This window comes from Lepisma saccharinum, chromosome 22, assembly GCF_977018435.1.
Source record: "Lepisma saccharinum chromosome 22, izLepSacc3.1, whole genome shotgun sequence".
NCBI classification, from domain to species: Eukaryota; Metazoa; Arthropoda; class Insecta; order Zygentoma; family Lepismatidae; genus Lepisma; species Lepisma saccharinum.
This window is the reverse complement of record NC_139250.1, coordinates 58488200-58500729: the sequence shown is the minus strand read 5'-3', so window position 1 is coordinate 58500729 and position 12530 is coordinate 58488200.

Sequence of the window (12530 nt, the reverse complement as noted above, 5' to 3'; positions counted from 1 at the left end):
AAGGACCGATATTCTCACGTGAAGATTGGGATGTAAATTGTGACACCCTCGTTCCGGTTTTCGCTGTTGCAAACACTTTTGCACGGACTCCATGGAATGCAGTGGATACTACACGCAAGTGCTTTCGCGTGTTTTCAGAACATTCCGGACCTTACATAGAAACTTTTACTCCATACAGCAAGGACTGTAGGATTTTAATTTTTTTACTAACCAAGATATACACATATAATGGACATTTGATTTTGATATTCCACTCATTATGTATTTCTAGTAGCCTAAGTTGGGTTTCTTTACTTATTACGTGTGTATTCAAATATCTACTCATATTTAATGGACGGTGTTGGACAATTTTGGTATTTAAATACTTAATGCAGTATAGCATTATTCACTACAATATGATATATTTTCAACAATCTTTTTTTCTCTCATTTTTATTGGAAGATGGTACTTATATGTTCTATACATATATTATCCTCTCAGAGAGATTCAATGGACGGAGAACCTTGCGTGTGCTTCGATACAATATATATTCACCAGGATCCTCTTATATTAGTGCAAATTGCCTTGCAATTTATTGTGTCGTGAGCTGTTGCTCCCATATTCCTAATGTTTTGGTGTTAGCCCCCCCTCCCCCACATGCTTAGTGGGTGGAGCCACAACTTACGGCTTTAGCCATTCTGACGTCAGTTCAGCTGACAAGTGAGTTCAGTGGTGTGTGTTTGATGTATCAACATCTTTTTCATGGTTCTCTGACCCGAGCTGACATTACCGCTTAGCTCGTGTTGATAAACATTTCTTGGAAGCCAATGTATGCGTGCTCAGCATAAATATTGTAGTACGCACGCGTTCATTTCATTCATGCAAGAGACGAACGAAATATGGCATTGGACTTCTCATTTTTGATTGCCATCTCGGCTTTTAATTTTACTTTGCTCCCACAGAGCTTTTGTCTTGATCTTCGATAGTCCAAATTAGGTTACGACTTGACACCTGTCAACCGAATCTAATTTTGACTGCATTTGTTTCCTCCCCTTTAGTTTTAGAGTTAGTCTGTAGTGTTCATTTTCACTGATGTGAAATGTATTTTTATTTTTCTTCACTAAATAAATAGACCTTATAAGCGACTGCATTGGCATAACCGGCACTGTACCTGCAACTTGTCTAAACGTTTTAAAAATTCAAAGGAATTTTTTTCGCCCAGCTGGACACCGTTACGTGTCCCTCATTTTCATTTTCGAGTTACGTGTAGCTAGGCAGCCTGACAGGAAGTATAGGAAAGTGTTAACTTCAGCACCAGCTCAGCGAAAAGCATTCGCCAATATTTGCAAAGGAAAATTGATGAGAGAGAAAAAGGGGAGGAGTTTTGATTAGGAGGAAGGCAAGTTGGATCTGGCTCGGGAGAGACAGAGGGAGTTGGTCTTGGGTTTTGAAGAGAGGAGGAGATTGGTTCGGAAGTAAGAAAAGGGGTTTTTTGAGTTTTCGAGAGAGGAGAGGGAGTTTGGTTTTGAAGGAGATTCAGGCTGGATGCAGACTTTGAGAAACTTGCTTGGAAGTGGAGTGCAGCGAAGCTAAGTGACAATATAAGAGGCGAACTTCAGAAAGCGAGTGACAGTTACTTTAGAAACTCTTCGATCCACGCTTCTAAAGAGAGACAGGTAATATACTTTTCTAATGCCATCCTTTGCCAATGCAGACTTAAGGTCATTGTAACCCAAATCTAGAGAGTTGCCATTATATAAAGGGTTCTGTAAATTTAAGTTTATTCAGATACCTCCTGCAGTTAGCAGATGCAGCCAAGCGAGAGCTTACGAGCTACCGCTAACCCCCAATAGAATAATTACTTTCATCTAAAAGGCTCCAGGTTTGATCCCCGTACCATTCGAGGTTCACACGCTGAGTAAAAGTGTGTCACAAGACGATAGGTTCCTTGAACTCGAATTTGGTTTGAAAATTGTTATTATTCAGTTTGTTTGTGACTATCTATATTGCCATCAGTATTTGTTATTGCTTCTGCTACATTACAATGGATATCCAAAGTCTCTATGGCCAACAATTTAGGAATATTGCCAGCTATGTGTTTGATGCCAGGATCAAGTTTTGTAATATTCTCAAAACCTAGTAGGTTACCAAGTGTACCTAGATCAACTATTTCAGTTGCAGAAACTAATTACACCCTGTGTGTAACAGAATTTTGTGATAGTAACACACCTCTATGTAGATGAGCTTGTTATGTTGATAGATTATACTGACCAGGAGTATAAATATTTTTTTTTCATTTCCTACTGCAACCCTAGTACTGTGTTCTGTGATATTTTTAATAAGATACATACTGTAGAAAACACGTAGAACTATAGATTTAGGATAGATAATATCATTGTGTAAGCAAAGTTTAAATCCTGAAGTCTCACTAGTAAAATGGAATACTCCCATGAAGCTTTATATACCACTATGCTTTCTGGTAATCTTCGATTGTAGGTTTATTTATTTGAGATAAGAAAGCCAGCATAGAAGCACATAGGTGGCCACAATTTACATCCTCAAAACCCTGGATACGCTAGTCACTATAATAACGATCAGAAGTGTTAAGATAACTAACTAATCCTGATGGTTGTATTCCACGAATATAATAAAAAATAAAAGCAATATTAGCTTATATGGAAAAACGAATCCAGTGGTTGCTTTGATTATCGAAACAATCCATATTGACTACTCTACAATCTATATTTTCAATATCATAGTTGGTTAATGGTTCTATTTTTATATTTATATATGCTTGCCTTTCTTCTCTATTGCCAGATTAGGACTTTTTTCCTCATCTAGTTCAGCTTTGTTCTTTTTGCGTAAATTGCTGCTTTTGCTATAGCTGCACTACCCCCTCATAGACTCCCCACAGCACCCAAAGCTGCTAAAATAGCTGGAATACTGAATATAAAACCACCAGTGTGTTTCTTTTTTTATAACTCTGCAATCTTTTCAACTTAGGTGTATTAAGTGTTAATTTCATTCCATGACCTCTACTAAAACAAGATTTTTCTTCTCCTGTTGTTTTTTAGTGAGTAGATTGTCTAAGGATCCTAGAGATTTTAGATCTGAATAAGGTACTTGGTATACAATTCCATTATGATTCAACATAATGGGTATATATATATATATATACAGGGTGTCGCAAAACTTTTTCAACAACGCTTGGGTGCTTGTAGATATCATAAAAATAAGTAACTTTTCTCTATAAAATTTACCTCGAGAGCGCTTAGTTTCTGCGCTATAAGCGCTTAAAATCTATCCTGTACGTATGCAAAGCAACACAGCAAACGCTTGCTGTGACATAACTACCAGGGGCGCGTGGCAGTGTTGCCACTAGCGTTCCTCGTTAAGAGAGATGACTTGAAAACAACATCTTGGGTGTCTTACCTGAGCAAAATCCAAAAAAATTAATGATACTTGCGATGTTGTAAGTAGCATTGACAGTATTTATAAACTGATCAAGAAAAATAAAGGGCAGACTGAATTTCAAGATTACACATTCTAAAATATCTCCATAATTGATTGATTGATTTGGTTTATTTTAATTCGCTTTTCTGCCACCTTTGGCTAATCGAGAAGATGAGAATGAAATAATGAAATAACAAGTTACACAAATATCTAAACCAGGATTTAAACCCGAGACACCTGGCACCGTAGAGAGCTGTGCTAACCACATCACCACGGAGTGTTTCGTGTATCATGCAATATCAACAATTGCAAGGGATACGTGAGATAGGGGAAATCCACGAACGAACGAATGTAAATAATACGCAAATGTGCTATACGAGTGCCCTTTACAGTTCAGCGTTTGTTGTAAGTATAAATTTCTTGGCTTTGGTTATAGTTTTAATGTGTGAATTTATTTATGTCTGAACGACATTTTCATTAAATTGAAAGTCAGCCCCCCTGGCGGAGTAGTTAAAACATCTAGCTACGATGGCAGGGGTCTTGGATTCGAATCACGGCATGGGTATGGATGTTTATGAGTATCAATCATCAATTTCATCATATCATCACTCATCCCCATCTTCGCAAATTAGCCAAAAGTGGCACAAAAGGCGAAGTAAAATAAAGAAAATCAATCAATCAATCAATCATTAAATTAAAAGAGCCTTGCAATTATTTCCTTATGATATGAACACAATTAGCAATAACGCTAGTACAGATAGGAATAATTTTCAAATAAATTGTAATAACATTACAGTGTGCGTGTTCGAAACGAGACATCAAATACATCATGTGTACATTTGTTCGTTCGTGGATTTCCACTATCTTCCGAGTCCCTTGCAATTGTTGATATTGAATCATGCTTGAAATACTACGTGGTGAAGTGGTTAGCACAGCTCGCTACGGCGCCAGTTGTCTAGGGTTTAAATCCTGGTCTAGATTTGGTGAAATTTGTTATTTCATCATATCATCCTCATATTCGCGATTAGCCAAAGGTGGCAGAAAAGCGAATTAAAATAAACCAAATCAATCAATGAATCATGGAGATATTTTAGAATGAGTAATCTTGAATTTCAGTCTGCCCATTATTTTTCTTGGTCAGTTTATAAATACTGTCAATGCTTCTTACAACATCGCAAGTATCATTATTGTTTTGGATTTTGCTCAGGCAAGACACCCAAGTTGTTGTTTTCAAGTCGTCTCTCTTAACGAGGAACGCTAGTGGCAACACTGCCACGCGCCCCTGGTAGTTATGTCACAGCAAGCGTTTGCTGTGTTGGGTTGCATACGTACAGGATAGATTTTAAGCGCTTATAGCGCAAAAACCAAGCGCTTTCGAGGTAAACTTTATAGGGAAAAGTTACTTATTTTTATGATATCTACCAGCACCCAAGCGTTATTGAAAGAGTTTTGCGACATCCTGTATATATATATATATATATATATATATATATATATATATATATATATATATATATATAGGATTATAGTCCCCACCACAATTTTTGTTTTGTGTTAATGACAATTGTTGTACATAATGCCGCTCCTTTTTTCACCTAATGAAGCATCTTTTTGATTTGTCTTCCAAATGCAGCTTGCTCCAATTTTTGATCAGTCTCATGACAGGCACCAAGATCAGTGTGAGTATAGTAGGCAGTATCATTGGTCTTTACAAGCTCTATCAAAATGATTCATTCCTCTGTTTCCTCTCTCCAGTTGCTGTTCTAGTTTTCTCAATTGACAACAATATTGGTAACCAGGTGAGTGCATCTCGAAATGAAGTTTGTTAATAATGTCATTAACTAAACTCTGACCCTTCCAGAATTTTGGAGGTAGAGTATAAATAATTTTAATTAAGTATACTATACCTTTACTGTCATTTACAATAAAATTGGCTAGCTTAGCACTAATCATATCCACAATGCCTACTCATTCATTATAGGAATTATTATTGCCAGCATTTTCTTCTCCTGCTAGACTAACAATCTATCAATGAGTTTTCTCACATCATCCACCCATACAAACTCTTTGGGTAGAGTGTTGTAGTGTTTAATTCCACTACCAGTTTTAAGTTGCTTCCATATAGATTTAATCCGATTTTTGTATTTGTCCCCATTGCTAGATTTAACTCTATTCTGACTATTATCATTGTTTTGGTATAGTGCATCAGACAGTATTAAAATTTCTGAGTAACTCTGGTAATATTCGTCTGTATAATCTCTAGGATGTTTCTTGATGAGTTCCCACAGTCCCACCGTGTCAGGATATATAGACCAGCTACTTGACCCACCCAAATTGACTTTTACGTCATCGCCTTGATATGTAACTGTAGATTTTCAAAAATTTTCTAAACTACACCCTCATTAGCCTCTGTGGTTGGATATAATTCAAACATTTCATCTTTGTCAAATTTCCCAGTACTGATTTTGCCAAGGGACCTAAATAGTTTTTTTTTAAAAAATCTCATATACCCTTAGTAGGTGGTTGTTGGAGTACTATAGGAATGTGAATTCTGGATAGTGGTGTAGAAGGAAAATCTGCATAATTTCTAGCAGCAAGAGGCAGTAGCTAATTTATGAGATTGTCATTATGTTCTGTGACACACTTAATTTCTCTACCAAGATCATTGATAGTATCAATAATTGGTTGATCTTGACGTTTGTGTTGTTCATAGTGTCACGGTATCCAGTGACATGTCAAAATCACGGTTCGATATCTACCATTTTATTTATTTAATCATATTATGACTTGTGTAAAGTGTGATGTTTGGTTTATGTAATTTGAATATTTCCAATGCATATATGGTAAAATTGATATTCGAGCAAGACAACGGGAGTTGGGAGACGGGTTTCTGAGTGGCAGCACGAACCGTAAACACGGCAAAGTACATGACATTTTTGCAACCGAAGAGGCTCCTCTCGGAGGAAAGATGGATTTATTTTCATCAGGACCAACAGAGGATTAGCCGCGAGAGTGCAAGCCACTTTTCATCGGAGCTACACTGCAGACGAGGATTCACAGCTAGAGCCCAAGCTAGCGAGATCAGAAGACACGCCCTGTGACCACGTTTCGAGACAATGAACCGGGGTCATTTCCATCTTGTCAGAAAGCGAAGCCAAGACATCTTAACTTCTTTTCAACGGACACTTTTGATTCTCATATAAATCTGCAGTACTTCGAGTTTGCCACACAGTTAGTCAGGATTTTTGTAGAGAGAGGATCTCCACGCTGGACTCCAGCGCACTTATTGTTTTGTTTCCGTGGACTTTGTTCTTCTTGCGTACCGTGAGCGAGTTACCGATAATGAGTTTACCAGTGTGTGCTTTATTCTGTCAAGCATTTCGCGGTAGTTTGAATTTACCAAACGAGAACTACCATTACGTTGGCCGGGTAACACGATAGAGAATGGAGGCCGTCGCCCGCAACGATGCACCACCACAATTCGGTGAAGCCAAACGACGCCAAAGCCAACAGCACCGACGTACAATGCCGCTAAGCCAACCATTCCCGTTCGCCAAGAAGACTATTCCAGTTCGACGCCCAACAAAAGGTCGGTACCCGAGAGAGAGAGAGAAGGAAGTTTCCAGATCAACGCCCGACAGAAGCCCAGTAGGAGAACGAGAGAGAGAGAGAGGGAGAAAGAGAGAGATTATTCCAGGACGACGTTTGATTGATGCCCGATACACAAGAGAGATTCCGGACCGACGAGTGAGAACGTACAGTCGAGGCTTGTGAGAAGAAGGGTATACGCGACGTCCTATGAAAGTGAAAGCGCCCGACATCGTCGCAAACACCCTTCGTCTCGGTCGACCTCAAAGGATCATTTTCGCCGAAAAGGAACCTTGTGCAAATCCCCGCATTCAGGAAAGATGAACCATCTCACGATGCAGCAGAGTCTGTGTAGAGTATTCTTCAGATGGTTCATGTCCAAGTACGAATGTATTGTTTGTATCAACGCCGTACCGTAAAAGCCGAAGTCTCATTGATTTTTCAAAGTGACTCAGGATACCCGAACCTAACTTCCGTGTCTGATATTTTTTATGTATTTTATATAAAAGGTCATTTCATGTTCATATGTAATAATTTGATTGTCTGCATTCAGAGTTAGAAGCTTCTCTACATTACCTTCATTTTTCGTGTAACTTGTCAAATCATTTTCCATTTATGTGTAACCAACTGCCCAGTCGCGTCAATTAGCTTGTCAAAGGTCGAGTGAATAGTCTTTTAATTTGATGCAAGCGTAAGTTATATTGCAAGGTCCCGCGAGTGTAGTATTCTTTATTGCATAAAGTTTTTGTTGTAATTTTTTGCTCTCTCCGACTATTAATTTGTGTATTCCGGCAGCTGGAGCCCATTACGTTTCGCATCACTATGTAATAGTGTAATTGTTCTAAATTGACGAGAGAGGTTTGTGTGTATTACCTTCGTCCGAGAAACTTGGTAAATGTCGCGCTTACGATTTTGATGCGTATGTTCATTCTAACGAATGGTTTAACTACGCCGACCTATTTTTTCAGATAATTGCTTTGCGAGTATGGCGCATATTTGATTTAAATGAGCACAGGAACGGGCAGACTAATGACCTCAATTCACGTAAATGTTTAAACAAAAAGGAAATGGTATGTTGATTAGATCCATGATTTGTATGCATATTCCCATGTGACATACTCCAGAAGTGAGAATGAGAGAGTGAATCAGGGGGAGCTGTAAAACGTTTGTTAATTCCAATATTTTCGTAGATACAATATATTCATATTTTTTTCCCATTCGTCCGTGTTATCATTTGATGTTTTTCAGGTATGTGGTATAATGCTATTAGTGTATTATTATTGTTAAAGTCGACATAAATAAGTAAAGGCGAAATGTGTAACATTTCAAGGTATTTTTTCTCATTCTGCTCTATTACGACTTTAAATGACAGTCTCAGTACCGAGCTAAAAAACCTGGATCGTATGTATATCACACGACCGGTTTCCCCTACCGATGGTGATGTCTGAACCCGTGCCGGAGTATGAACGACATGTCATGCAGGGAAGGTGATTGTGGATACATTTACAATAGTATCCTTTATTCTAAGATTTCCAGCCTTTAAATCTTTTTCCAGATAGGCAAGTAAATTTAAATTGTCTTCAATTTTACGTTTTGCCATTTTCTTATAGGTTTCTTAACGTCTCAACGTATCTTATAATAACTCAAAATTTATAAAATTGTTAATTTTCTTTCAATATTTTCCATTGTTTGATTTTTGAGTCATATCAATTGTGGACAATCCAAAATCATCTTTGTTCCAGCAGAAAGAGCAGAATTTTGAAAATTGGCTGTAGTTTAAATCTAGTCCTACATAGTCTTTATATACATGATTAAGATTAGTGTGGTCATGATGAAAAAGACAAACTAGATCTATATTATCACGAAGTAACTGTTTGGGAATTTTAAAATAACACTGTGCCAGATAAAAACAGTCTATTCCCCTATGACGACCCTGAGTAAAAAAATTACGTACTTCATTTTGATTTTCTAAAATTACATTACCAAGAACTACAACTGAGTTTCAAGACAATTGTAAAATGGCTCTATTTCTAATTTAAAGGTACCCCAGTCCCTCATACAGTTACATAAACTGTTGGTATTGGGTTGTTACATACATACCAGTATCTGTTTTACAAATCTACCCAATTGGGGCAAGCAGAGAATTATCTACAAGTAGTGTAGTTTTTACACAACCAGGTGGACCTACAATAAGACACCTAATATTGTCTGGCAGCATATACCCATTTTTCTTTCTAGTTTCTGCTAAAACAGGCAAACGTCTTACCACATGCCATGTTGTTGTCATAGAATTAATTGCGTATCAATCCCTTAGGATGGTAATTACAACGGAACATTAGACTCTACATATTTTTTTTCAACCAGTGGCGTTCGCTCATTAAAATTTACAGGGTACCAGTTTAGTTAGGCATATAGTCATTAGAATTTGATTTTCACGACAGAATTTCATGTAAACAGTGTTAGGGATATTTGTTGTTACATAGATAAATTTTGCCATAAAACGTCGTATTTATGCACTTCATGTTAATCACGACCAATAATTTTCCACGGCACCGTTAGCCTTTCAAAATTTAAACAGTGTGGTGTACCACAAATGTTATAATTTTGAGAAATTATTGGTATTATCATTTAGTGTTAGGAAAAGTTTGATCACTTACCCTACTGCGAATCCGATCCCATATTTAGTTACTACATCAGCATAATTTTAGCTTTACTAAGGTATATATCCCAGCGTCAAGCTGTAATGATGCAGGATTTTTTTTTTATTACAGAAGCATGGCTACTAGCAGAATTACTTTCCTATTTTGGATCTTAATCCTACTCCTATCCTTGATTAATTTTATTGAATCCCTACCCAACAATGAACAGTCACAAGACATATTTTTCAAATCATTAGGCTTATATTATGAGAGACAAGGGTTAACCATTCATAGCAGTAAGAATATTTTTACAACTGTGAATATATTCATCGATGCGAATATTCAGGTTGACAATGATTCCGCATGTGCGCAATGGAAAGTTATTCATAATGATACTAGAACTAAAATTAATGATTATCTTACTGAAATTTCTCAGTATTTTCCATGCAAATTTACAGTAGGAGACGTAAGACCTAATTGTCAAAATTTATATCAGAATGTTAGTAATACCCACAACAGGAAAAAGCGGCAGATATTTCTTAATTTAATAAATTTGTTCAGTGCAGGACTTTCTGTTTTCAATACCATGTCAGTTCATCATTTATCTCAATCAGTCAAGACTTTAGCAGCCAATCAACATCATATCATTCTGGAAGTACAGAATATGAAACAAAGTCAAGTAAAGATGGTCAACATTGTTAATGGGATTTTGGTAGTTTTCAAGGAATCAGTTTTGCATTTAAAATAAGAATTCCTTGCTAAGTTTTGTTACGATTATAATGAAGAGAGACATATAGTTGTCTTATTGCACGCCTCTGAGATGATTGAGCGTTTAGATTTTATAACTATGGAAATAGCTTCAGGAAAATTATCTTATCATATTTTAACTTCTAATTGGCTCCGTACATTTATTCAGCATCATCCCGATTTTAAAGATTCGCTTTATAAAACAGACAGGATTATTTTATTATTTGACCAAAGTATATTTGATTAATTATGAACCCAGTAGTAGATCATTTCATTTACTTCTTGAAACACCTTTAGTACAGATGAATGACATCGCTCCTATTTTAGAGCAGTTAATTTAGGCATTTTGCATAACAATTCATGGTCTCGCATTAGAATCCCAGAGTTAACTTACAGTATGCAACATAAAAGAAGTCCACGATTAGTGCAAATTGTTGAGAGCGCATGCGAGCTTAAAAACTTTTTATATCTCTGCTCGCATAGTGAAGTTACCATCGATAGAGATGTACAGTGTTTGGAAGATTTACTTTTATACCAGAGATCAATTCAGATTACCGAGGGTCAATCTATATTTTTTAACTATCAGGATTTTTTGCAGATTATTGTGGATCAACAAATTTTACATACACGAATTTAAGCGTTTGAACAAGTAAAAATGAAGGAAATTGAATTATTACTTAATATTCCCAAGAATTTATCTGATTTCACTATTCCTCAATGGACTCCGCTTGAACTTGCCTTAAAGCAACTTAATCAATCTATTAGTAAGGGCATTTCCTTTCAGGAATTAGTTTTAAATCCTTTGCCCATGTCTATATTAGTATTTATTATTTGAAATTTATTACTAACATCAGTATTAGGATTTTATTTTTATAAGCACCTCCAGCTTGCGAGACAGGTTCATTCAGAGCAGCACAGTAATAATTCAAAATTAGGGCAACACATCAATCATGGACATTAATATTTTAATTACGGTTGTATATTTTATTTAAATTTTCCTTATTTATTTTCAAAGAGTTATGGCAATTATCTAATCAATGTATTTTTATTTTATTTTATTTTGATGAGCAATGTAATGTAATTTTAAGAAAAGGCAATGGAAATGAGTTTGGTTTTGTGTGCATAAACGTGAATTATATTTACCCATCCTTTGCAATTTACTTTCTTTATTATAATTTTCCCTTGTGTAACCTAACCTGTCTATACGGAACGACGTGACAAGCAATGCCTACAACAATTATGGGCATTTTTTGTATGAAGGAAACCGCATGCAGTCAATTACCACACAGAAAGATTCATCATCATATTCCAAGGAAGCATGCATACATTTTAAGTCATACTACAAAAGTACTACATTTTTCCCGGAAAGCCTATATTCAACCAGGAACTTTCCAGTTTAGTGTCACAGATTATCAACGACACCTAGTGAAGGAACCAGATAAAATTTCCCTCCACACTGTTTCCAGTTGGGACAAATTTTTCCCATCTCCTAAGTTTTACGGGTCATTTACCACACCCTTTTCATTGCCCAAATAAAGTCAAGATGAAAAGCAATATGAAGAAGAAGAGAAGTAGCGAGAACATATATTCTACGAGCAGCAGCTTCGGTGACAACAATAAGTACAGAATTATTGTTGAAATTGTGCTACAATGTTTTCCCACACATAGGCATGCAAGGTTATATCATGTGTATTCATGTGAATACAGAAGGTTGTTCGGGATCTCTGGTGACGATTTTGAAAGCCGCTGGTGGCACTGTTATGAACGTCAGTCCCTCCAAACGGAGCATGCAGAATCATGTCAGTACCGAGAACGCGTGTGCAGAGTGTTGTGCCATTTACCTACAACGATGCCGAAGAAAATTGAACCATACTGGGAGGGCTACATAACAGCCCTTTCCGATGCTAAATATCGGCAATCAAAGGAATGTGCAAGAAGCGTGGTTTTGTGATATCGAAGAACGGGATCGGTGCGGTATTGAACAAAAAAGGCAAAGGCCGACTGGGCCTAATTCCACAGTGGAAGAAACAGGCAAATCCACGGGCAGCTACGAGTCGTACACCGGACATAGTGAGAAAAGTGAAGGCCCTTGTGTCAGGTGGTAACCCTGCCCCCCAAAGGAGT